Source organism: Scylla paramamosain, chromosome 43 (genome assembly GCF_035594125.1).
Source record: "Scylla paramamosain isolate STU-SP2022 chromosome 43, ASM3559412v1, whole genome shotgun sequence".
In the NCBI taxonomy this organism is placed as follows: Eukaryota; Metazoa; Arthropoda; class Malacostraca; order Decapoda; family Portunidae; genus Scylla; species Scylla paramamosain.
Genome location: NC_087193.1, coordinates 9,824,784 through 9,849,783, shown reverse-complemented (window position 1 = coordinate 9,849,783; position 25,000 = coordinate 9,824,784). Strand labels below are relative to the sequence as shown.

The 25,000-nt window shown below is 39.9% G+C and overlaps 1 protein-coding gene across 1 annotated transcript in view; it reads left to right on the top strand.

The window, feature by feature from the left end:
* Window positions 1-11,703: 11,703 nt before the first annotated feature.
* Window positions 11,704-25,000, top strand: part of LOC135093678 (Y+L amino acid transporter 2-like) — a 52,603-nt gene continuing 39,306 nt past the window's right edge. The window contains exon 1 of the mRNA XM_063993182.1: window positions 11,704-11,769. The gene's annotated coding sequence lies outside the window, so the exon portion shown is untranslated. The remainder of the gene's footprint in view (window positions 11,770-25,000) is intronic.

The following is a 25,000-nucleotide window of genomic DNA, read 5'->3' as shown; positions in this document are numbered from 1 at the left end:
AGACGGAGGCAGAGAGAGACAGAATGGTAGGGCAGTAAGACAGATGATAGACAGTGATAGAAAGGTAGACAGATAGAAAGAAAGGAATGAAGAAAAGTAAAGAGAGTTATAAGATAATGAACAAAGAGAAAATGAGGAAGTAAACGTACAAGAATAAGGAAAGATAGACAAAGATATGAAAGGAGGTAAGCAGACAGGAAGAAACGAAAGGAAAAGAGACATATGTAGGAAAGAACAGAGAAAATAAGACAGGAGACATAACTGAAGGCAGAAACAGACAGACAGATACATTACGTGATAGATATAAATAAATATATAATCGTATGAACTCCATCTTTATCTCAAACAATGAAAAACAAACAAACAAACAAACAAAAGACACACAAGCACACCACGTACCATCCCCCCCACACACACACATATATACAAACACACACGCACTCCAATTAAACACAAGAATTAAATCCCCTTTGCTAACAAATCTCATCACCTCTTCACCATCTAATTATGAGGGACTAAGCTTCCATAACCTCGTATCACCATTACGCTCCCCATTCAACCATCATAACATGTAGTACCCTCTTGTGTGTGTGTGTGTGTGTGTGTGTGTGTGTGTGTGTGTGTGTGTGTGTGTTCTCCCCCGCGGCTCACGTATAATCTCATCACACAATCTCCTCTCTTAATGCCTCGTGTCAAGACAGAGTGCAGAAGGCAACAATAGATGGCGTTGTATCTCAAACATATTGCCACTGCCGCTCTATTAGTTAATGGTGCAGGAGCCTAATGGGGGCAGTTAGGAGGACGCCCGGGAAGAGAAAGAGCAGGAGGAGGAAGAGGAGCAGCAGCAGGAGGCGGATGAGGAAGAGGAGGAGGAGGAGGAGGAGGAGAAGAGTGAAGGGACAGCTTTGGCGAGAGAGGAGAGGATTAAAGTGAGGGAAGGTTAAGGTTTTAAGGGATGAAGTGAAATAGGAGAGAAGATAGTGATAGAGAGAGAGAGAGAGAGAGAGAGAGAGAGAGAGAGAGAGAGAGAGAGAGAGAGAGAGAGAGAGAGAGAGAGAGAGAGAGAGAGAGAGAGAGAGATTTCTGACCGCGACAGTAATCATTATTTCATGAATGCTCTCTCTCTCTCTCTCTCTCTCTCTCTCTCTCTCTCTCTCTCTCTCTCTCTCTCTCTCTCTCTCTCTCTCTCTCTCCCTCCCTCAAGGCCACAAAAGTATAGAAGAAGAGAGATAAAAATATATGAGAAAAAGGTTATATAATTAAGTAGGGAAGAAGGATAACAGAAAATGGAAAATAATCTTCTTTTTCATTCTACTTTTCCTTTTCCACATTTCTCCTTTTTCTTGTATGCATTTTCTCCTTGTTATCTTCCCTTCCTGCTTATCTCCCTCTCCTTCCATCTTTCCCCTTCTTCCTTCCTCTGTCTCTTCCTCTCTTCTTTTGTCTCCGTCTCTCTCTCTCTCTCTCTCTTGTTTCCCTTTCCTCCTTTGTTTTTCTTCCTGTCTTCTACCTTCCTCCCTCTTTCCTTCCTTTCTTTCCTCTCCTTCCCTGTTTCCTTTCTGCCTCCTTCCTTTATTTTCTCTCTCTTGTGTGTCCTTTTGTATCCTCTTCCTGTCTCACTTCTCCCATCCTTCTTCCTCCTACTTCCTCCTCTTCCTTTATCTCTCTCTCGCTTTCTCTCTTTCTCTCTCTCTCCATCTTTCACATTTTCTTCCTCCTGACTCGCCTTGTTCCTCTTCCCTCACTCTTCCCCTTCCGTTCCTTCCGCTGGTCTCTCTCTCTCTTTCTCTCTCTCTCTCTCTCTCTCTCTCTCTCTCTCTCTCTCTCTCTCTCTCTCTCTCTCTCTGTCTTTGTCTCATTCTTCTGCTCCTCCTTGTTCTATTTATTCTTACGAGGTTTCTTTTCTTATGCTTTCTCTCTCCCTTCCTCCCCTCCCTTCCATCCTCTCGTTTCTCTTCTCTCTCATGTTCCTCATTTTCTCTCTCTACTCCCACCTTCCCCTTTTTCTTGTCCCAATAAGATTGCTTTTAAGTGCATTTAGAACACAAAGTGAATATTTGAAGCGCGTGTTTACAGTGGTTAGGGAACAGAGAAAGAGAGGGGATGGGTTGTAGAGAGAGAGAGAGAGAGAGAGAGAGAGAGAGAGAGAGAGAGAGAGAGAGAGAGAGAGAGAGAGAGAGAGAGAGAGAGAAGGTTAAGCAGACAAACATACAAATACTCAGGCAGACAGACAGACAGACAGACAGACATAAATAAACAAGTTTTTTATGTTAATTGGTTGATCTTAAAGTGGCGTCAGTTTAGACAGACAGGTTAAAAGATAGACACACACACACACACACACACACACACACACACACACACACACACAGATAGCTAGACATAAATGAAAACAAATGTATAGACAGGTAGATAAAAAAAAACTGGTAAACAAACTAGCAAATAGAGAGACAGGCAGAAAAAAAATAAACGAACAATTAATAACAGTTAAAGAGTAGGAAGCAATGAGACAATAAGAAAAGTGAAAAATAAATAACGACAGACAGTTTGTGGCTGAGACAGAAAAACAGAGACAAATAAACAAAATCATAATAAGAGAGGCGGACAGACAGAGGTGAGACGGGAGTGAGAACAGAGTCAGAGGAAGGAAGGAAGGAAGGAAGGGAGGGCGTCAGACAAGTAATATTCGGCGGGAACAATCAGCGTGCTATAGAAAAATATAAATTGCCATTCAGTAAGTGAGAGTCCAGCGAGAAACGTTCATCAGCTGGTGCGAGAAACGTTTTGTCGTGCACGTAATTGGAATCTTGACAAACGTTTATTTTTTTTTACTCGCTCTCACTCTCTCTCTCTCTTCCTCTTTCTCTCTTTCATCCTTGTTCTCTTTAGTGTATTTTGTTAATTATGTAGGGGTTATTTGAGAGAGAGAGAGAGAGAGAGAGAGAGAGAGAGAGAGAGAGAGAGAGAGAGAGAGAGAGAGAGAGAGAGAGAGAGAAAGTTATTTTTAATTTTACGGTGTTTTGTGACGAAAACACCCATCTCGTTCCATACACACACACACACACACACACACACACACACACACACACACACACACACACACACACACACACACACACTCACTTTAATGCACAGTGAAGTACAATTTCCCCTAATTACCACAACTTTCATGTCTCAGGAGGAGGAGGAGGAGGTGGAGGTGGAGGTGGAGGAGGAGGTGGAGGAGTTAGTGATGGTAATGGAAGGAGAGAATCAGAAGAGAAAAGGAAGTGGAGGAAAACCAGGAAGGAGGAAGAGAAAGAGGAGGAGTAGAAGGCGGATGAGGAGGAGGAGGAGGAAGATAAATTAGTGGTAGTAAGGGAAGAAGAGCACAAGAAGAAAGGAAGTGGAGAAAGAGGAAGAGAAGGAGGAAGAGGAGCAGAAGGCAGATGAGGAAAAAAATAAATAAGTGGAGGGAAAGGAGGAAGGCAATGAAGATCAAAAGAAATAGAGAAGGAAAGAATAAAGGAAGGAAAGATGAAGAAAATAAACACAAATATACAAAATCAAACTTAAAGACTACAAAATAAAAGGAGAAAAAGAAGACAAAGAGTATGGAAGATGAAGAGGAAGACAAAGAAAAATAAAGACCTAGAACACAAGAAGAACATTAGAGAAGGAATCGAGAATAATTAGAGGAAAGAAAAAAAAAAACAATAGGAGACACATGAAGAGAAGAGGATGATGAAGAAGACGAAACGAAGAAGAAGAGAATGATAACGAAGAGGAGAAGGGAAAAGAATGAGAACAGATGAAGGCAGGAGGAGGAAAACAATAGGAATATTAAGACTGATGACGGGGAAGAGGGAGGATTAAAAAAAAGGAAGAGGAATATAAAGTGTACTCAGAACGAAAACGAGGAAGGAGGAGGAAGAGGAAGAGGAGGAGGAATGAAGAGTCAATATTAGAAGGTCTCTCATACGAGGCGGCGTGTTGGTCGTTGGAATCAAATGGTTTGTTTACCTTTAGACCACACGCTGCCTGTCTGTCTCGAGCACCGCCTTATTGTTATTGCTGTGGAAAAGTAGTAGTGGTGGTGGTGGTGGTGACGGTGTAGTCGTAGTAGTAGTTAGTAGTAGTAGAAGTAGTAATCGTTATTTTTGCATTTTTTTCTTTTTTCTCCTCTTCTTTTTCTTCTTCTTCTTCTTGTTTTTCTTCTTAATACATTTCCTTTCATACAATCAATATATTTTCCCTCATTTTCAATTTAATTTCTGATAATTTTCCCCTGAACCCTTTCCGTCCTTTGTGTTCCTAACCAAACTATGAAAAACTGTCAGGTGTTTGTGTTTTCAGTGACCCTTCATTTGAACCTTCCGTAAATGCGTCTGTTAATTAATGAAGCCGTACGGAGAAATTATGAAAAAAATATAAAAACAACTTTACTTTTACTTGATTTAAAGAAAAGTATTTATAGTATAGAAATAATACACGAGTAAACGAAACATTTAATAGTAGAGAGAAAAATAAGATTACCCATTAACGCATTCACATACCGCCCCGTCGTCAGCCACGCCCACCACTGCATCCGTAAACTTCCTCTGGTCTTCCTCTCTTCCCCCAACTCCTCTACAAATTAAGATCGGATATTCACTAATGCCAGGATGCCGCAGAGTACACGTATAGTTCTCACATTTGAACCAACCCACACACCACTCCCACAATCCCTCTCTGCCACTCAGCTTATCCACCAATCAGCGCCCACCTCTCCGATCAGTAAGGTTAGAGAGGCTATAGATTATGGACTTAGGTAATAAGGCCTGAGTGCTGAGAGAGAGAGAGAGAGAGAGAGAGAGAGAGAGAGAGAGAGAGAGAGAGAGAGAGAGAGAGAGAGAGAGAGGAACCTTGGTAAGAGAAATCCAGGTACTAATTGTAAGTTACCTCCGCCTTCTCCTCTCCCTCCGCCTCTTCCTCCTCCTCCTCCTCTTCCTCCTCCTCCTCCTCCTCCTCCTCCTCCTCCTCCTCCTCCTCCTCCTCCTCCTCCTCCGCCATTGCCCTCCAAGAACCATCCTTACTGTAGTTTTAATCTAGGGTTCAATTAAACTTTCAGATCCACGAGCCAGATTGTCCCCTTACTTCAGATAGGAGGAGGAGGAGGAGGAGAAGGAGCAGCAGGAGGAGGAGGAGGAGGAGGAGGAGAAGGAGTAACAGCATCAGGAAAAGGAGGAGGAGTTTAGAGTTTAGAGTTTAGTGTCTAGAAATGGAGTTAGAAGTTGGAAATATAACGAAAGAATTTTGTTTCTTGGTTTGAGTGACTATTTCTCTCTCTCTCTCTCTCTCTCTCTCTCTCTCTCTCTCTCTCTCTCTCTCTCTCTCTCTCTCTCTCTCTCTCTCTCTCTCTCTCTCTCATTAGTATGGAATATTTCAAGCTGTACATCATTCCTGGTAATTTTGTAAAGCAAACATCAGATCCATTTATTACAAATTGACATGCTTTATAATGTCATTTTTCTTATGATTTAATGCATAAATTCTATAGTTATCCACTGGTGTTATTATTATTATTACCATTACTATTACTACTTCTATTATTAACATGACAGCACTGTAATAACAATAACAATAATAATAATAAGATAGGAACATTAATTATAGCAGAAGGAAAGTGATCGTAACGAATTAATTAGGAATTGTAGGCTCATTAGCGGTGCTGCCATCTGGTGGGCGTTCATTTTGAGGCGAATGGCGTCTTTATTCATTAGATAGCCGCTGAAAACTCTGAGTCATGTTATGCAGTTACTTTAAGGTTATCATATTCCACCTCTCTCTCTCTCTCTCTCTCTCTCTCTCTCTCTCTCTCTCTCTCTCTCTCTCTCTCTCTGAGCTTCCCCGAATACATATTCATTAATTCTTTCAAGTCATTATTATTCTTTATGTGGCGTAACATTTACATTTGCTGCAAAATCAATTAATAACTCGCTTCATTTAATCGTGACATTCAGAGGTAATTAATCAATTCATTCTACCACTTAAAAAAATATAGTGACTGGCAGATATCCCTTCCTTTTATTTATCTGTTCTTTTTTTGTTTGTAGACGATCTCTGCTGTCATTGCTGCCTCACGTACGATGATATACCATTACCTTCAAAGGCTCTAATTGAAGTTTCACGGGTATTTAAGGGTGTTTCCATGATTTAAGTGACAGATATACATTTCTTTATTATTAACAGGATAAATATTCTTGAAAACGAGGCTAGTCATCTCTGTAGCCTTTGAAAATAGTAGCAGTGAGAGAGCAAAGCCTTTCAGAATATGGGCCAATAGCAGGTGTTCTGTACGATAACCTCTCCTTAAGCTTAGACTCCCCCTGGCAAGCGCTGAGTTTGTCTAGTGGAGAGTCAACAGGCGAAAAGGGAGGGTGTGCTGTTTGGCCTCACGCATGAAGAGATGGGGAAGGAAATAAATGAGACAAGAATAAGGGAGGGAATTGAATGCAGAAAAAAAATATAATGGAATAAAATGACTAATTATTGTAGAGTTAAAAAAAACAAAATGTACAGAATCAGTTTACATAGAGGGCTGGAGAGGAATTAGACGAGAACAAGAAGGAAATTTGTGTAGAAAATATATTAAGATACATATTGATTATCAGATGAAGGAAGAATCACAAAACTGAAGGACTGGAGAAAATTAAATGAAAACAAGAGAAGAATTTTTGTATATGAAAATGTAATCAAATGTTAAGATCAGTTATTAAACCGTGGAAAGGAAAATACAAAGTAGAGGAATATGAAGGAAAAGGAAAATAAGTAAGATGAAAATAAGAGAGGAAATTTAATGCAGAGAAATGGAATAAGGTAACAAGATTAGATTATTAAAGGTTAAAGAAAATAAATATGATTAAAATAAAGCTCTAAATAAAACCGACGTGCATGAAAGTCAGGAGTATGTCAGAAATGATGACACAAAAATGAATGATGATATAAAAAAAAGCATGAGTAATTAGTTGAAGAGAAAAACAAAATTCAAGTTTGAACACTAAAACTGGGAGGAAAACAAACAATAAACATGAAAAAATAAAAAAATAAAGTGAATCAATAAAATATTAGACTAATTATCAGATGAGAGAAAAAAAATATATTGAAGTTTAAAAGGCAATTAATCCGTGTATGCAAATTTGAGGCTCGATTAAACAGTTATGGGAAAATAAATAGAAGATTAACAGTAATGCCGATAATCACCATAACAACATAACGGAAACCTCGATAATTATCCACTTATTATGACAACTTTTGACATCAACTAGGAAACTTTGATAGTGGGTTCGTGGTTCATTCACTTGCCTTGAGTGATGTTTTTAGTTTGCATCACTTCACTTTGCATAATAATGAATAAACTGATGCGTGTGTATATCTGACTCTCTCTCTCTCTCTCTCTCTCTCTCTCTCTCTCTCTCTCTCTCTCTCTCTCTCTCTCTCTCTCTCTCTCTCTCTCTCTCTCTCTCCTCGAATAATTAAGAACAGCTTTTTACTTCAATAAATAAACAAATGAGTAAATAAATAAGTGGATGAATAAGTAAATAAACATGTGAAGAATAATTTAAGATGATTGAAACATACATAGCGTACATTATTGCCTCTCTCTCTCTCTCTCTCTCTCTCTCTCTCTCTCTCTCTCTCTCTCTCTCTCTCTCTCTCTCTCTCTCTCTCTCTCTCATTCCTTCTTTTCTTCCTTCCTTTCCTTTCTACTCTTCATACGTTCCTCCCTTCCCATATCTCACCCCTCTCCCCCTTCCTCTCCCATTGTCTCCCCTCATATCATTACTCCATCTATTAATCCCATCACCCTCCATCCCATTAATCCCCCCACCCCAGTCTATTTTACCCCCTTCCTCCTGTCCATCCCTCCCCCTATCTCTTCTACTTCTCCCCGCCTCCCTCCACCCCTCTCCACCTGCCTGCCCTGCCAATAAAGGTGCCAATATCACATTCTCGACCTTACTGGCGCCACAGAGACAACATACAGTGTCAATCTATTGCTTAACCCTTCCCCTCATCCTCCTCCTCTTCCTTTTCCTTCCTTTTTCCTCCTTCCACCCCATCCTCTTCTTGGTTAGTTGTTTTTCCTTTCCTCCTTATTGTCTTCCTCACCCTTTTTTCTCTCCATACTGCAATCTCTGGTCGGTTGGTGGGGAGAAGCCTTCATCTTTGTTATCCTTTCTCTCTTTCTGTATGGTGGATAGGGTAGCCTTCACAAGCAGCCCTGTGAGAGGCAATAGGTTTCATGCTGTGTTGTTTTTTTCTTTATGTTCCTTTGTGCTGCTGGTTCAGGAAAATCGAATATTGGACGTGAATTGTGTGAACGTGAATCTTGAACAAGTTTTGTTTGTTTTGCTTTTGTTTGTTTGTTTTTTTGGGGGGCATTAATTTTTTTTTTTTTTTTTTGAACCAGCTGCATTATTTTTTTCTCTCTCTTTCTTTTATATATTTTATTTTTATTTTATCGTTGTTGTTGGTGTTGTTGTTGTTGTTGTTGTTGTTGTTGTTGTTGTTGTTGGTTACATATGTTGCTTATAATTTTCATATATATTTTTTTCTCTTTCTGTTTGTGTGTGTGTGTGTGTGTGTGTGTGTGTGTGTGTGTGTGTGTGTGTGTGTGTGTGGATTTATTTGGATTATAATTTAACATCCACCTCATCCTTTGCATCCATTCCAAACACACACACACACACACACACACACACACACACACACACACACACACACACACACACACACACACACACACACACACACACACACACACACACCACATATACACACAAAATAAAATAAAAAAACTCAAATCACGACGGTAAAACATTTCGAAACCACATAGAATTGCAATCATATGGGACCAGCTCTCTCTCTCTCTCTCTCTCTCTCTCTCTCTCTCTCTCTCTCTCTCTCTCTCTCTCTCTCTCTCTCTCTCTCTCTCTCTCTCTCTCTCTCTCTCTCTCTCTCTCTCTCTCTCTCTCTCTCTCCTTCCCTTTAATCCTTCCCTGCACAAACCTTATTAAAGATGATGAATTATGTTAACTTTCACACATCTACACTGACCTCTCTCTCTCTCTCTCTCTCTCTCTCTCTCTCTCTCTCTCTCTCTCTCTCTCTCTCTCTCTCTCTCTCTCTCTCTCTCTCTCTCGCTCTAAATACCCTTCAGCCAATCTCCCACTAATCTTTCCAATTTCTATCTCCTTTCTCCATTCTCTCAATTTCCCTTTCTATCTCCTATCGTAATCCAAAAGCTAAAAAAAAAAAAAAGAAAGAAAAAATCGGCAAAAATTCATATAAAAAATTGACGATATTAATTCAAGGTTTAATATTTCCATTTACCTACTTTTTTTTTTACTATGCTTTAGTGTTTTTTTTTTTTCTAGAAGTTAATTAAAACAAGGTTGTAAGCAATGCATCCCGGATACACCTGTGGAAAGTGAGCTGCGTCATTAAGAATCAGAAGGAAAAATGCAGTAAGGTAAATAGAATAAGATAGAAAAAAAAATGACAAATAATAGAAATAGATTGAAAAGTAAATATATGAATACTGAGAGAGAGAGAGAGAGAGAGAGAGAGAGAGAGAGAGAGAGAGAGAGAGAGAGAGAGAGAGAGAGAGAGAGAGAATAATCCTCATCACTCTCTCTTTTACTCCTGCATTGTTGCCAGATTCTCTCTCTCTCTCTCTCTCTCTCTCTCTCTCTCTCTCTCTCTCTCTGGCTTTGATTTTTTTCCGTTTTTCTGTATTTTTTTTGGCATTTTCCTTCTTTATTCAAGTTTCCACTACTCCTCTTGTGTTTCCTTTTTTCCCGTCTTCCTTTTTCCTCTATATGTCTACTCCACCTCTTACTTTTTCCCTCTGGACTCTCCCAACTGTTATTCTTTTTCTTTCCTTCCTTTTTCTCTCCTCCCTTCCCCTCCTCTCATCCCTTCCCTCCTTTTCCTCAGTTCTCTGTTCCTTCATCTTCCCTTTACTCATGTACACATTCCTTGTAAAAATCCCTCTCCTTTCTTTCTTTCTTTCTTTTCTTTTTCCATTTCCATCCTTTCCCTTTCACGTCTCCCTTCTTTTTCTTATGTTTTATTCATTGTTTACTCTCATCACGTTATTTGATCTCTCTCTCTCTCTCTCTCTCTCTCTCTCTCTCTCTCTCTCTCTCTCTCTCTCTCTCTCTCTCTCTCTCTCTCTCTCTCTCTCTCTCTCTCTCTCTCTCTCTCTCTCTCTCTCTCTCTCTCTCTCTCTCTCTCGCCCTGTGCAAATGGCGTTCTTAAGGTCGAGAGCACCAATGAATTTTATGGTCACTTCACCCTTAATGGCACTTGAGAGAGAGAGAGAGAGAGAGAGAGAGAGAGAGAGAGAGAGAGAGAGAGAGAGAGAGAGAGAGAGAGAGAGAGAAAACAGAAACTGATACTTAATGATAATAGAACATCAATATAAAGATGTGAGAGATGATAATAACAGCATAATAATATCAGAGAGAGAGAGAGAGAGAGAGAGAGAGAGAGAGAGAGAGAGAGAGAGAGAGAGAGAGAGAGAGAGAGAGAGAGAGAGAGAGACACGTGGGCAGGTAAAAGAGAGTAGAGTCTCACCTGCCTTGCATTCCCAGGTAGTAATGACACAGGTTCAGCACGAGACCATTGAATATTCCAACTACCATCACTTACTACTACTCCTCTTTTCCTCTTTTATTGTCTTTCTTCTTTCTTCAGCTTTTTTGGTAGCGTGTGATTTGTGTCACTGTAAACCTCTGCGGGTGAAAAAAATGAAGGATTTGTACGTGATAGTGTGCGTTAAACTTTTCTTTGGTAGTTTTGTGTTTTTACTGATTGCACGTTATATACAAGTGTGTCTGCATCAAGTTAATATTGCATCAGTATTACATGACCAAGGTTTTCTTCTGCTGTGTGTTGTGGCTTTTGCCTAAGGTTATTCTCTGTGTGTGTGTGTGTGTGTGTGTGTGTGTGTGTGTGTGTGTGTGTGTGTGTGTGTGTGTGTGTGTGTGTGTGTGTGTGTGTGTGTGTGTGTTTCTTTTGGTATATTCATGCGTTTCACTGATTGGATTGAACGTTGTCTGCAAGAAATATTACATTACGTCGCTTATATTACGTAGTGGTGTATTTTGCTGCTTTTTACCTAAATTTATTCCGTGTACTGAGTCTTGTTTCTTATTTTCCTGCGTTTTACTGATTGAACTTAAGGTTGTCTGTGCGAAGGATTACATAATTACATCACGTAATGTGTTTTGCAGCTAACTTTATTCATTGTGGTGTGTGGGCTGGGCAAGTGTGTGGGTTGTGGTGATGAGAAGTCAATGGATGAAGAGGCGAGTTTTAATTTCTCTAATGTTTCGTAGAAGTTAAAGGAATATGAATCTCCTGCTTTACACGTTCTTTTCTCACCCCCACAGTCTATTTATTCATTGCTTTACTTGAGTGTAGATATGTGAGAATATATATAATGCAGTTTTAGGAATAATATATTGTGGTGTTATTTATGTGTAATGTCTTAGATTTGTTCATGGGATGTGTGTGTGTGTGTGTGTGTGTGTGTGTGTGTGTGTGTGGTGGGGGGAGCGGGGGGAGTGTAAGTATGGGTGTAATAGACGTGTAGATCATATGTAATACACTTCCGAGAATATATATACAGATCATAATTATGTTTTTAGTGTTTTTTTTTTTTTTTTCTAGTTTGGGCCTGAATGTGTTGCGTCAAGCTCCGTGTGGGTGCGTGTGGGTGCAGGTGTGGGTGGAATTCAGGTGAGTGTACATGCCATACACTTCCGGGAACATATTTACTGTTATCTGGGAGTGCATCTGGTGTTCTTCTTATATGTACTGTTGTTATGAATCTTATCAAATTTCTGCCTTGTAAGTGTAATAAGTATATTGCAATAATTTTATTTTAAGCATAAGTGAGGCAGGGCAAGCGCGAGAACATCCTCAGAAAAAAAAAAAAAAAAGCGGCCGCTAATTTGTCTCCCCCAAAAAAGAAAAGAACTTCAAAAATACGTAAGAAGCAATTCAGGAGCGGAGGTGCCTTGAAACTCCCCTCGTAAACAAGGATACACTCGGATCCTGCTCATGTACAATGTTCTCGTGTTCTAGTTTGCTTCGTTTTCCGTTCAACTTTAACTGGCTGGCATGAAGGGGAGACTGTAAACTTTGTATACAACACGCTTTATTTATTTATTTATTTTTTCTTCAAACGCCTACATCAGTCAATAACATTTTACATTTAGGAACATAAGAGCATAAAAAAAACAAGGGAAGCTGCAAGAAGCCACCAGGCCTACACGTGGCAGGCTCTCTACGAAACATATCTTCGTATTTCCACATACCATCCCCTTCTATACATTTATCTAATCCCCTTTTAAAGCCTATTCACAAACAGCTACGACCTTATGAAACCCTGTGATTGCAAATGATACTATGACATGTTTAAGTAATTGTGCTTCATTATATTGAGCGGATAATGAATGTAGAGTCATTACGTAAACCAAACTACTCTTTTATTCCTGCTGTCTGTGGCATCTTTCAAAGTTATGCTGGTTTTCAGGATATTTTTATGAACTCTTTCAATGCAATATGTAACAATTCACTGTACTAAAACTCATAAAAACTCTGTACAAAATCTTGACAAGATATTTAAGAAAAAGAAATAGAATGTGTGTATATATATTAAACTGCCAGCTCAACATTCAGAGGTGACTGCGAAACGGAAGCAAATACCTCAAGACACTTTTTTTTTTTTTTTATTATTAATGAGATGTCAGTTAGCAGTGAAAGAGTTCAGGTCACGAAGCCAGTAGTTAAAAGTCAGCTGGACATTTTACATTTTACATTTTACACAAGATACACAAAAAAATACTTAATGTTTTGTATTCCACTTTAGTCCCATTTGCGAAGTCACAGCAGTTAAAAGTCAGCTGACCATTTAATAAACAAAGATACCACTTATTTTACAGTACATACATAAAAATACTACTTTCGCTAACTACTTCTGCTCCACTTCCGTTTCCGTGTCGAGTCGAGCCAGCCCCTCGTTACTGGATCATTATATCACAATTCGGTTATCAGACCGGTGGATTGGCCCGTCGTTGCGTCATCACACGTGTCGATTCCGCATTAACAAGATGACTTATTGTTGCATCATCTGTTATTGTGGCGTCACCATCCGTTTCGCCCCCTTTCTGTGACGTCATCCATTGCGTCACGAACCTCAGTCACCTGGTCCTCCTGATGGAATTTACTGACAAGATTGTGTAGTCCCGTGGTTATGAATGGAAGGTGTGCAGGAATATGTACACAGTGTTATGCACGTGGACACTGTGTTACGTGAGCAGGGACTTGAGAAATATTATGTTGAAAGTGCTTTGTTTCGTGGTTTCTGGCAATGAGACAACGATCGACCCGCAGAGAGAGAGAGAGAGAGAGAGAGAGAGAGAGAGAGAGAGAGTGTGTGTGTGTGTGTGTGTGTGTGTGTGTGTGTCAGAAAAGAAAATATATAAAAATGCGAATACTTTTAATTATCTATCTAATAAATGTTGTTTGTCTCCTAATAGTTTGATTGATTATATGTAATTTGTCTTCAATATTCCTAAGGAGCATGTCGTCACCCCCCATCACCTCCCCTCTCCTCCCATCACCTCCCATTCTTTGTTTTCTTTCCTTTTTTTTTTCCCCTTTCTTTCTCTAACCTTATAATTAGTGTTTGTTTTAGTGTTTTCTTATTTTCGTTTTTTATATCGTAACGTCTCCGTTTCCTTGCAAATTGTTGTTATTATTACTATTATTATTATTATTATTATTATTATTATTATTATTATTATTATTATTATTATTATTATTATTACTACTACTACTACTACTACTACATCATTCACTCATCACCATCCAATACTATCTCCACTATCACTTTCATATCACCAACATCACAACCATCACCACCACCACCATCACCCACCATCACCATCACTCACACTATCTTTCCCCTCATCACCACCACCATCACCAACCCACTACTCCCACCATCTTTCCTATCACAATCCCATTCACCTCAGAAGCCGCCCCATCTCCCACCTGGCGAAGCTCTAGGACCGCGAATTAGAAGGTATCATAGAGCAGACTAATATACAGTGTTAGTTAGACCACCAGGAGGCAAACTGATGAGGCTACTGCTGGTGCTGCAATGACAGTGAGATTAGCATATTTACCCACACACACACACACACACACACACACACACACACACACACACACGGACACGGACACAGCCACGGACACACACGCACACGCACACACGCAGGGGAGTCCTCACACACGCGCAAACTTTTCATACCAATCTTGACATGACGACAGGAGGTGCGGGGATTAGGGATTAGGCAGAGAGAGAGAGGGGGGAGGGGGGAGAAACAGCACAAAATATTCCTACACATTTATTTTATTTTTTTGTCTCTCTCTCTCTCTCTCGTATCATTACCAACTTTAGTTCTGCTGTTCATGTAATCCCTTTCACCACAGAGAACAGTGAACAAATAAAGCGTTCTGTTTGCGTTAGTATTTTGTTATTTTTGAGCTCCTGTTTACACCCGCGCTTGTAACAAATGATGTTTAGTATTTCATTTATGTGTATCGTATTTTATTTATTTTTTTCATTGTATTTTGTTTGTCATGTTAATATCCTCTTGTTTGATTAATTACTTGCACGTTTACATGGGCTGATGTCAGTGTCTATCCTGTATTTATTAGCTCTGTATATTTTTACGTATGTGTGTGTGTGTGTGTGTGTGTGTGTGTGTGTGCGCAAATGTTCATCGTTTATGTATTGTTTGTTCGCGTGATGTTTATATTGTTGTTAGGATGAAACTTATCTGTGAACAATTTTGTGAGTTTATTCGACAAGGTTATTCTTCAGTGTGTGTGTGTGTGTGTCTGTGTCTGTGTGTGTGTGTGTGTCAGGCATCTATGTGTTAATATGGAAATGATTGCGTGTGAACCTGATCATCAATGTGAATGTATGCATGTAAACTCCTTGTCTCGGCTACCCAGCTTTAAGGGATGTCAGCTTGGTATATACTAGTGTGTGTGTGTGTGTGTGTGTGTGTGTGTGTGTGTGTGTGTGTGTGTGTGTGTGTGTGTGTGTGTGTTGTATCGGTTTTTTGCCTCTATATTGTGTGCCACATATACAGAGAGAGAGAGAGAGAGAGAGAGAGAGAGAGAGAGAGAGAGAGAGAGAGAGAGAGAGAGAGAGAGAGAGAGACAGAGAGAGAGACTTGCAACAACTACCATCACCACCACCACCACCACCACCACCACCTATCTCCTTCCTCCTACAATCCAGCTCCCCCTTTACTCCGCCCCTTCCCTTCCCTTCCCCTTCAACACCCCTTCCTTCTCCTTGCAACACAAAAGGGAGGAGCAACACACAGTTTGGCTCGGCATTGGAGGAGGAAGAAGAGGAGGAAGAGGAGGAGGAGGAGGAGGAGGAGGAGGAGGAGGAGGAGGCACCCATAATGTCTTGTCCTTTGTGGTGAAAATGAGAGGGAGGAGGAGGACGAGGAGGAGGAGAAGAGGAGGTGTAGCAAGAGGAGGAGGAGGAGGAGAAGGAGGAGGAAAGGGGAGCAGGGAGGTATTGAGAAAGAGAATAAAAGAGAGTGGAACATGCGAAGGCGAAACAAAATCAGATACAGAATGAAAGGAAGGCGAGAAAAGGAACAGAAAACAAAGAAAAAAATAGTTACACCTAGAAAATAAACGAAAAATGGCCAGGAATATATAGAAGTAAAAATGACAAAAGAGAAATGAATGAAATAGAATCGTGAGCGAAAAAAAAATGAAAGTATGAGAGCAAGAGAGAGAGAGAGAGAGAGAGAGAGAGAGAGAGAGAGAGAGGGAGAGGGGGAGGGAGAGGGAAAGATGAAACCATAACTCATAACTCTAAAATCATCACACAATGCCACATAAAAAAAAAAAAATGAAAAAATGACTGAAAAAAAATATTACGTGGAAAAAAATATAAGTAAATGCGAGGAATATGGCGCTCTCTCTCTCTCTCTCTCTCTCTCTCTCTCTCTCTCTCTCTCTCTCTCTCTCTCTCTCTCTCTCTCTCTCTCTCTCCCCACAATACATTAATGGAAATCTCTCGTACTGTATATATATTCCTCGTCATCTTTGCCTCCCAAACTCACCATCCATTAGGTGGATTTCCATATCAGCTTTTTTTTACATATATATTTTTTTTTGCGTTTTCATTTTTATCTCAATTTTTCATCTGTTGATTTTTTCTTCTCCTCCTCCTCATCCGTGCAGCGAGGCATGTGCTGAATGGAAAGGACGTAATGATATGGATTTTTTTTTTAGCAAGAGGGTACTCGTGTGTCGTATTATTATTGTTAGTGTTGTTGTTGTTGTTGTTGTTGATGATGATGCTGTTGCTGCATTTTTTTTATGGTTAGATGAAGAGATGTTGCTACAGTGACATGAAGAACAACAACAACAGCAGCAGCAGCAGTAGCATATTGCTCCTACTGTCAGTCTGCGAATATTTATTAACATGTAAGTCTTGGTAGCATGCATGTATGACTTCATTTACACACACACACACACACACACACACACACACACACACACACACACACACACACACACACACACACACACACACACACACACACACACACACACAGAGAGAGAGAGAGAGAGAGAGAGAGAGAGAGAGAGAGAGAGAGAGAGAGAGAGAGAGAGAGAGAGAGAGAGAGAGAGAGAGAGAGAGAGCCCTAATTTTGTTTCAACGCGGATGAAAGTAAAACAAGAAGAAAATTTAAATACAAACAATTAGAGAGAGGGTCCCAAGAAGAGAACTGAGGAACTGAGTTTGTGCTAATCATTGCAATGCCCAGAAAATGGAGGAAGAGGAAGAAGAAGAGGAAGAGGAGGAGGAGAAGGAGGAATGAAATGAGTGGGACAATCATGAGGACTTGGGACGAGGAGGGGACGGCTCAAGGAGAGCAGGAATAGAGAAGATAATAGAAAGGAAGGGGAAAATTGGAAGGGGGAAAGCAGTGAGGAGATATGATGTAAAGAGAGAGAGAGAGAGAGAGAGAGAGAGAGAGAGAGAGAGAGAGAGAGAGAGAGAGAGAGAGAGAGAGAGAGAGAGAGAGAGAGAGAGATGAGTTAATGTAAAGGATGCGTTTCTTTTCGCAAATAACAGTTTCAATATTTTTCCCTTTCCAATAAAGCGACACTAATAAGCTTTAACTAATATGCTCTCTCTCTCTCTCTCTCTCTCTCTCTCTCTCTCTCTCTCTCTCTCTCTCTCTCTCTCTCTCTCTCTCTCTCTCTCTCTCTCTCTCTTTCCGCGACAAATAACAAGCGTCACATCGTAAGAGGATGCTTGTTTGCTCTGTGGCGGTGACGATAATGATGGTGGTTGCGGTGGTAACATGAAGGATAAGGATAACTGACGTGTCGGTGGACATTGCTAATGGAGAGATATTTGTGACCTCAAAGTTGATGGTAAGAACAAGGTATATACGAGGACAAGGATAAAGAGAGAGATATATTAAGCTTAGTAATTTCACGGCCATCTCGCTCTCATAAATATTCTATCCATTTTCCATCCATTTAGAAACTTGTGTTATTTTTCATCACATGTATTCTATCTGTGTCGTGTTTCCAAAAGTTTGTCCTGCTCTTTTTATTTTGTCGTGTTGTGTCTTTCTATCTTCCGTGATAACTCTTTCTTCGTTGGTGTGGAAAATTATTGCTAATGCTTGAGTGTTGACCTTTTGCGTCTCTGTGTGTGTGTGTGTGTGTGTGTGTGTGTGTGTGTGTGTGCTGTGGTTTTCTATTTTCAACAGGTGATTTTACTTTGTTTATAGTTTGTGTGTGTGTGTGTGTGTGTGTGTGTGTGTGTGTGTGTGTGTGTGTGTGTGTGTGTGTGTGTGTGTGTATGTGTGTGTGTGCCTGCAGTGGTAGATATACTCTCGTGTGTGTTTGTTTTGTTTTACTTTTCAATTCGCCTCACTTTTTTTCTGCCTTTTCGTTTGAAGTTTATTCGTTTATTTGCTATTTTCATCCACTCGTTTATTGAATTTCCTCGTACGTATTTATTTCACTTACTCATTTTATATTCCTTTCATTTCACTCATTTTAAAAAGCAGGCGGAAATTCCCATTGCAGATCATTACAAACGACATTTATTTTCTCCTACATTTATCAACCGTTCTCCTCCTCCTCCTCCTCCTCCTCCTCCTCCTCCTCCTCCTCCTCCTCCTCCTCCTCCTCCTCCTCCTCCTGGCACGTACCTGGGTGATCAACAAGGAGATAGGGCACGCCTCCTTAATTGGTCTGTCTCCACCTGTAACCTGAGGGTGGTGGTGTGATGTGGCTGCTCCTCCTGCTGCTGTCACCATCACCACCACTCACTACCTGCCACCTGTTTTATTCGTAGACGCTGATGGTAGTGGTGGTTGTTTTTTGGTACTCGTATTTGTTTGTAATTGGTGGTTCTGGTGATGTGGTGTTTGTGTGTGTTGTTGTTGTTGTTGTTGTTGTTGTTGTTGGTAGTGGTGGTGGTGGTTAGAGGTGATGATAGTAACTAAAGAAAGTGATGTTGGTGTATCGTGTCATTTCATTTTCCCTTGCTGTTTATGGCACACGATTATATGTTTTTTTCTTTGTTTACTATATTTCTAACACCGCCTCCCTCCACACACACACACACACACACACACACACACACACACACACACACACACACACACACACAAACCTCACAAAACATTTATTCTCTTAACAAAGGATAAAGAAGAAAAGTTTTTATGACGCTCAGTACCTGTTTAAACTTTATTCCCAGCCAGACAGTTAAATGAATACTTAGACAACATAAAAGCTACGTTAAGAAGTATGAAGATGTACAGAAATAGAGACAAGCAGTATTTGTGAAGCTTATTTCCGTCTCGTGGTCTTCTTCTCCTCTCCTTCACTTGGTTTACTTGTTTTGATGTCATTCACTCTTCTCCTTTTCATCGTATATATGTACACGTTCATATTTTTTCCTACCCTTTTTTCTACGCAGCTGCAGTTCCATTTTTGCGAGGGTATTTTTACTTGCGGGTTCAAGGTCTGCGTATGTACGTATCGAAGCCCAGGCGAGCAACTCATCAAATAAAAAAAAAAAGAAAAAAAGGAAAAGAAAAAATAATAACTTACTCTGGCTGTCTTTTTTTTTCTATCCCTTTTTCTTGCTTTCTTTTATTACTTTCTTTCACAGGAGTTCAAAAGAGGCAGACGTCAGAGTAAATTAAAAATAGATGGAAAAGATGTATACCAATATTATTGTTTTCTATGGCTTTTTTTTTTACATGAAAGAACAGAAAATGCACAACTGTGTTCTCTTTCATGTTATGCTTTTTTCTGTTATCTCTATTCCCCTTGACATTCTCTCTCTCTCTCTCTCTCTCTCTCTCTCTCTCTCTCTCTCTCTCTCTCTCTCTCTCTCTCTCTCTCTCTCTCTCTCTCTCTCTCTCTCTCTCTCTCTCTCTCTCTCTCTCTCTCATATATCCATCAGTCTAAACTGTAAATTTGATTGGACTGGACTTCCTCCTATAACAGCCTCGCCCCGGACCTTGATTCTGATTCGTCGAGGCAGGCGGTGACAGAAGCCTCAGAGCCAATCACAGGTCTTGTTAGCACCAAAGAGCCTTTTTACTATCTTTCGTCTCTTTTTCTATGCTTTTTTTTTCTGCCTGTATAACTTGACGTCACTCGATCACAGCGGAAAGTAGGGCGGTGTCTGGTGGTTCGTGTCTCTCTCTGTGTTGTGGTGGTGATGGTGATGTGAGGGAATGTGGGTTAGTGGACGGGGGAATGGATTGGTGGTGGTGGTGGTGGTGTGGATACGTGACGCAGTGGACCAGTGGATTGAGTGAGCGTGGATGAGTGATGTGTGTGTGTGGATTGATATGGGCAGTTGTTACTAGTTAGAGAGATTAGACTTAGTAATCAAACTGGTAATGTTTAGTCAATATGGAGCTTTAAAAATTATAAATACAGGTAAATTTATGTACAAGTTATATATGGATAGTTTAAAGAGACACTGTCACATGTACATTCAGTGGCTTCTTATAGCTTTCCTTACGTTATGCTCCTAGGTCCTTAGATTACTGTTCCCCTTTACACATTAGGAAGAAATAAAAAGAGAATATTTTGCATTAGGAAACACAACAATACTGAGCGAAATAAATCAGTGATTAAAAAATTCTTGCATGACGCACCAACTACTAAGGTCATATGGCGCCGGATTATAAAACTGCACAAAAATACTAGTGACATTAAAATCAAAGGTCAGTGACGAAAATAAGGTAGAGTTCCAATTCAAGACTAGAACACTACTGAAATCGTAATTACAGTGAAAATAATTGACAGCACTGGACAGACACAGAACGGAAACTCAGAAGGGATGACAGAAGGAGACAGGAGAGAAAGACATAATTAGAAGAGAGAGAGTGCGTGAAAATGTTTTGCTGATGTTACCTGAAATAGACGAGCGTGGAGAGAAATGATTGAAGACTACTGAAAGAAGAGTTTTGTACCAAATTCTCAAACACTTTCGCTCTTCATCTCCACTACATTCAATAGACACTAGTTGGAGTTAAACGGATTATTTTGGGTCTTTTTATGGTTTAATTGACAGGTTAACAAATTTTCTACACTATTAACAGGATAAGCACTCATGAGAACCCAGCTTAACATCTCTGCGGCCTTTGAAAATAGTAGTGGTGAGAGTGTGAAGCGTTTCAGAAGACGAGCCTTTGTCCTGTGGAGGTGCACAGGCCATTGCTGATGATGATGATGATGGTGGTGATCTCGTATTCTGATTATCATATACATTCTCTAATTCTGATATCCACGTTACTTCTATATGTATATATATTTTTTTTTCCTTTGTCCTTTTTTTTTCCGTAGAACTTAATTACCTGGTTTTGTCAATTGCATTTGTGGATATTAGGAGTTATATTTGCTGTTGGCATTTAATCTTTTTTTTTCCGTTCACGAAGGTAATTCAGTTTGGCGCTGTCAACTCGATATCTCGTCACAAATCATGCAATTCTTAAAACTTGGTAGCATGTAATAATTGCTTTTAAAGAATTAACGAGATATCATTAAAAATTAAACACTTGATTTCCCATTCAGTATTTCTCCCCAGGCTCTCCTCTCTGTTGTTATCTGGATGAGTTTTGTCCTTGCTGACTCTAACGTTGTCTATTTCTGTTATTTTCCGTATTTCTATTATATCTTATCTTTTATTATTCTTTGTCAGTAATTTGCACTTGTCTGTCTTTTAGTTATTTATTTATTTATTTTTATTTTTTTGTCTGCGTACGATTCCTTAAATTTTTCCTCTCTCGCAAATGTGTCTGTATTTTTCCACAATCCCTGCCAGTCACTAAACATCGTATCTAGTTGTTTACTTCAGCACCCTTGCCTCCTTTTCTCCCTTTGCCTCGTTTCTCGGCTTGTCTCTCTGGTCCCTACGTGATTTCTCTCTCTCTCTCTCTCTCTCTCTCTCTCTCTCTCTCTCTCTCTCTCTCTCTCTCTCTCTCTCTCTCTCTCTCTCTCTCTCTCTCTCCCTGCTTTCCTTCCTTCATCCTTTCCTCTTCCCTCTTTTCCTTGCCATCATCCCTCCCTCTTCCTTCCTTCACTCCCTCTTCAATCCCTCCCTCCCTTAACCTTCCCTCAATGTTTCTCCCTTCCCTCGCCTCCCTCCCTCCCTCCCTCCTGCCCCAAGGAAGCCCACAGAATTAATCAACATTTTGCCTGTTAATACCCTCGCCATTAGCATTTTTCCTGGAGCGTCATAGTAAACAAGGCCCCGAGTCGCCTCCCCAGCGCAGCTCCAAGATCAAACAACGGGACGACAAAGGGCGCCCTCAACCTGCCCTCTCAGACTCACCTGTTCAAGATACCTGTGATTCCATTCCTCAGAGGGTTTCCTTAAAGGGGATTTACCTGTTGGATTTTTTGTAGTGAATTCCTTGTTAGAGTTTTGCATTACGAAGTTTTTTCCAGTATTTTTTGTGTACGTGGTGCGATTTATGCCAGTAGTGTCTTTGTTTGGGATGTTTTGCGTTGATGTTTTTGCCTTTTTTTTTTTTTTGATTGGAGGAATTGTATCAGTGGTTTTCATCAGCAGGATTCACTGCTCAGAAAGTTCTTAGACAAATGTATAGATATATTAATGTTTTATTTGCCCGTTTTCTTTTTAACATTTCGCACATCTGAACTGCATATATTTACGATGATGAAGGCCAAGTCTCTTACTCCAAAGCTTTAATACAGACCTGAATAAAGAAATTAAATGAAATAAACTTATCAACCCTAACTCTTCATTAAATTGAAGAAGATAATAGATGGAGGTGCAAGTAGGCAGGTGTGTTTTTTGTACAGGGACCGACTGCCACGTGCGGGCCTGGCGAGTTCTTGCAGCTATCATTATTTTCTTATTTTCTTACGTTTTCTAGGAACAATTTTCCTTTGCTGCTGTTACTGAGCGAGAGATACTGGAGGAGGTAGTTATTTTCGATACAGACTAAAGTATTCTCTGCGGCTTTATTACTGTAATGGAGAGACCAGGGAATGTACACCTGAGAGAGAGAGAGAGAGAGAGAGAGAGAGAGAGAGAGAGAGAGAGAGAGAGAGAGAGAGAGAGAGAGAGAGAGAGAGAGAGTACTATTAACACCAACAAAATACGACCAGCAGAAGGAACATCAAAGAGAGGAGGAGGAGGAGGAGGAGGAGGAGGAGGAGGAGGAGGAGGAGGAGGAGACCAGTGTTGTCGACAGGTTCTTCCTCGATTCACCTGGAGGAATTTCCTTTTCCATTTCCTCTGTTTTCCTCCAGAGTCTCTCAAGAGGCACCTGTGATTTCCTCCTCCTCCTCCTCCTACTCTTTCTCCTCCTCCTATTTCCATCTTCTGCGTCACTTTTTTGTCTCTTATTCTTTGCATTCTTCCATCTTTTCTTTTCATCCTCATCTCTCCTTTTTTCCCCATCAAGAAGTGATGAAACTATTCTTTGTCTCGTAATTACTCAGCCAATTGTGTTATGTATTCATTTATCTCTCTCTCTCTCTCTCTCTCTCTCTCTCTCTCTCTCTCTCTCTCTCTCTCTCTCTCTCTCTCTCTCTCTCTCTCTCTCTCTCTCTCTCTCTCTCTCGTTACGAAGCGCCTAAAACACGACACCTCCCTGAGAAAACCATCGTTAGAATCCCTGATGATTTTGGGAGACGCTCTTTCATGCCAAGGCTCCTCTTGACCCAGTGGCGAGGAGATATGGGTCAAGTCGATCAGAGGACCCCGGCAGTCTGGCGAGGCGCGTGACAACCTGTGTGTGGGTGTGTGTGGGAGGGGAACTGTGTTTAAATCTAGTGATTGTCCATGGTAAGGATGTAAGAACTCTATGTGGGAAGTAATGGTGGTTGTTGCTGTTGTTAGTAGTGGTAGTGGTGGTAGTGGTGGTGGTAATGATGGTGCTAGTGTTTTTTTTTTTTTTTTGTTTGTTTGTAAAGGCAGTGAAAAAAGCTGAAGAAAATATCAATGAAATGAAAATGAATAGTAGTAGTAGTAGTAGTTGTTGTTGTTGTTGTTGTTGTTGTTTTTGTATTGTTGATGTTTTCTTCTTCTGTGGAGTTGTAGTTATAATTGTTGTTGTTGTTGTAGTTGTTGTTGTTGTTGTTGTTCGTGTTGTTGATTTGTTCGTGTTGTTCTTCTTCTTCTTCTTCTTCTTCTTCTTCTTCTTCTTCTTCTTCTTCTTCTTCTTCTTCTTCTTCTTCTTCTTCTTCTTCTTCTTCTTCTTCTTCTTCTTCTTCTTCTTCTTCTTCTTCTTCTTCTTCTTCTTCTTCTTCTTCTTCTTCTTCTTCTTCTTCTTCTTCTTCTTCTTCTTCTTCTTCTTCTTCTTCTTCTTCTTCTTCTTCTTCTTCTTCTTCTTCTTCTTCTTCTTCTTCTTCTTCTTCTTCTTCTTCTTCTTCTTCTTCTTCTCCAACTCCTCCTCCTCCTCTCGCCTTTTATTTTTCAGTACATCGTTTCTTTCTCTTTTTATAACTATTTTTTTCTCTCCCTTCCCTTTCCTTTACTCTCATTTTCTCTTACTTCTATATTCAGCGCGAGTTCTCTCTTATTACCGTCCTTTATTCCCTCTCTTGATTTTCTTGCTTTCGCTCATTTCTGCTCTATTAACTCAACTGCCTCATAATTTTGCTCGTAAAACCTTGTCTTTACATGAAGGTGATTCTCATTTCTTCATATTAATAATTGTTGTTACTTTTTACTTCCTCTTGTTCTCATTTTTCTTTCTGCCCCACCTTGCTTTCTCTTTTAATTTCTCTTTTCTTCGTTGCATTTGCATTTATGTTTTATAATTGTCTCAGGAAAGTAGTGATAATGATAAAGTTTGGGATGTAGTAGTAGTAGTGGTAGTAGTAGTAGTAGTAGTAGTAGTAGTAGTACAACAACTACTTCAACAACAACAACAACAACAACTACTACTACTACTACTACTACTACTACTACTACTACTACTACTACTACTACTACTACTACTACTACATTTGTTGTTTTCATATTTAAACCTATTTTTTTGTTGTCGCTTGCGCTGTTATTACTTCTTTTCTTTGTTTTTTTTTCTTCTTTTTTTCATTCCTTTAACTGTCCTCCGTTCATCTTTTTTGTGGCCTTGTTATCACCACCATTATCACCATCATTCCTTCACTATTTCCTAGAGAAAGAAAAAAAAAATTGAGGGATGCCATCACGAGAAAGAATAACATATCAAGAAACAAAAAAAATAAATAAATAAAAAAATGTAAGTAGGCGTTCTTATATCCGAGTTGTGTTCCGGTAAGTCTACACCCACAGAGCACTTATGTCCGGGTTGCATTAAGGCGATTTTCTCTAGCAGGATTGTTCCAGAAGAAAAAAAGAAAAGAAAAA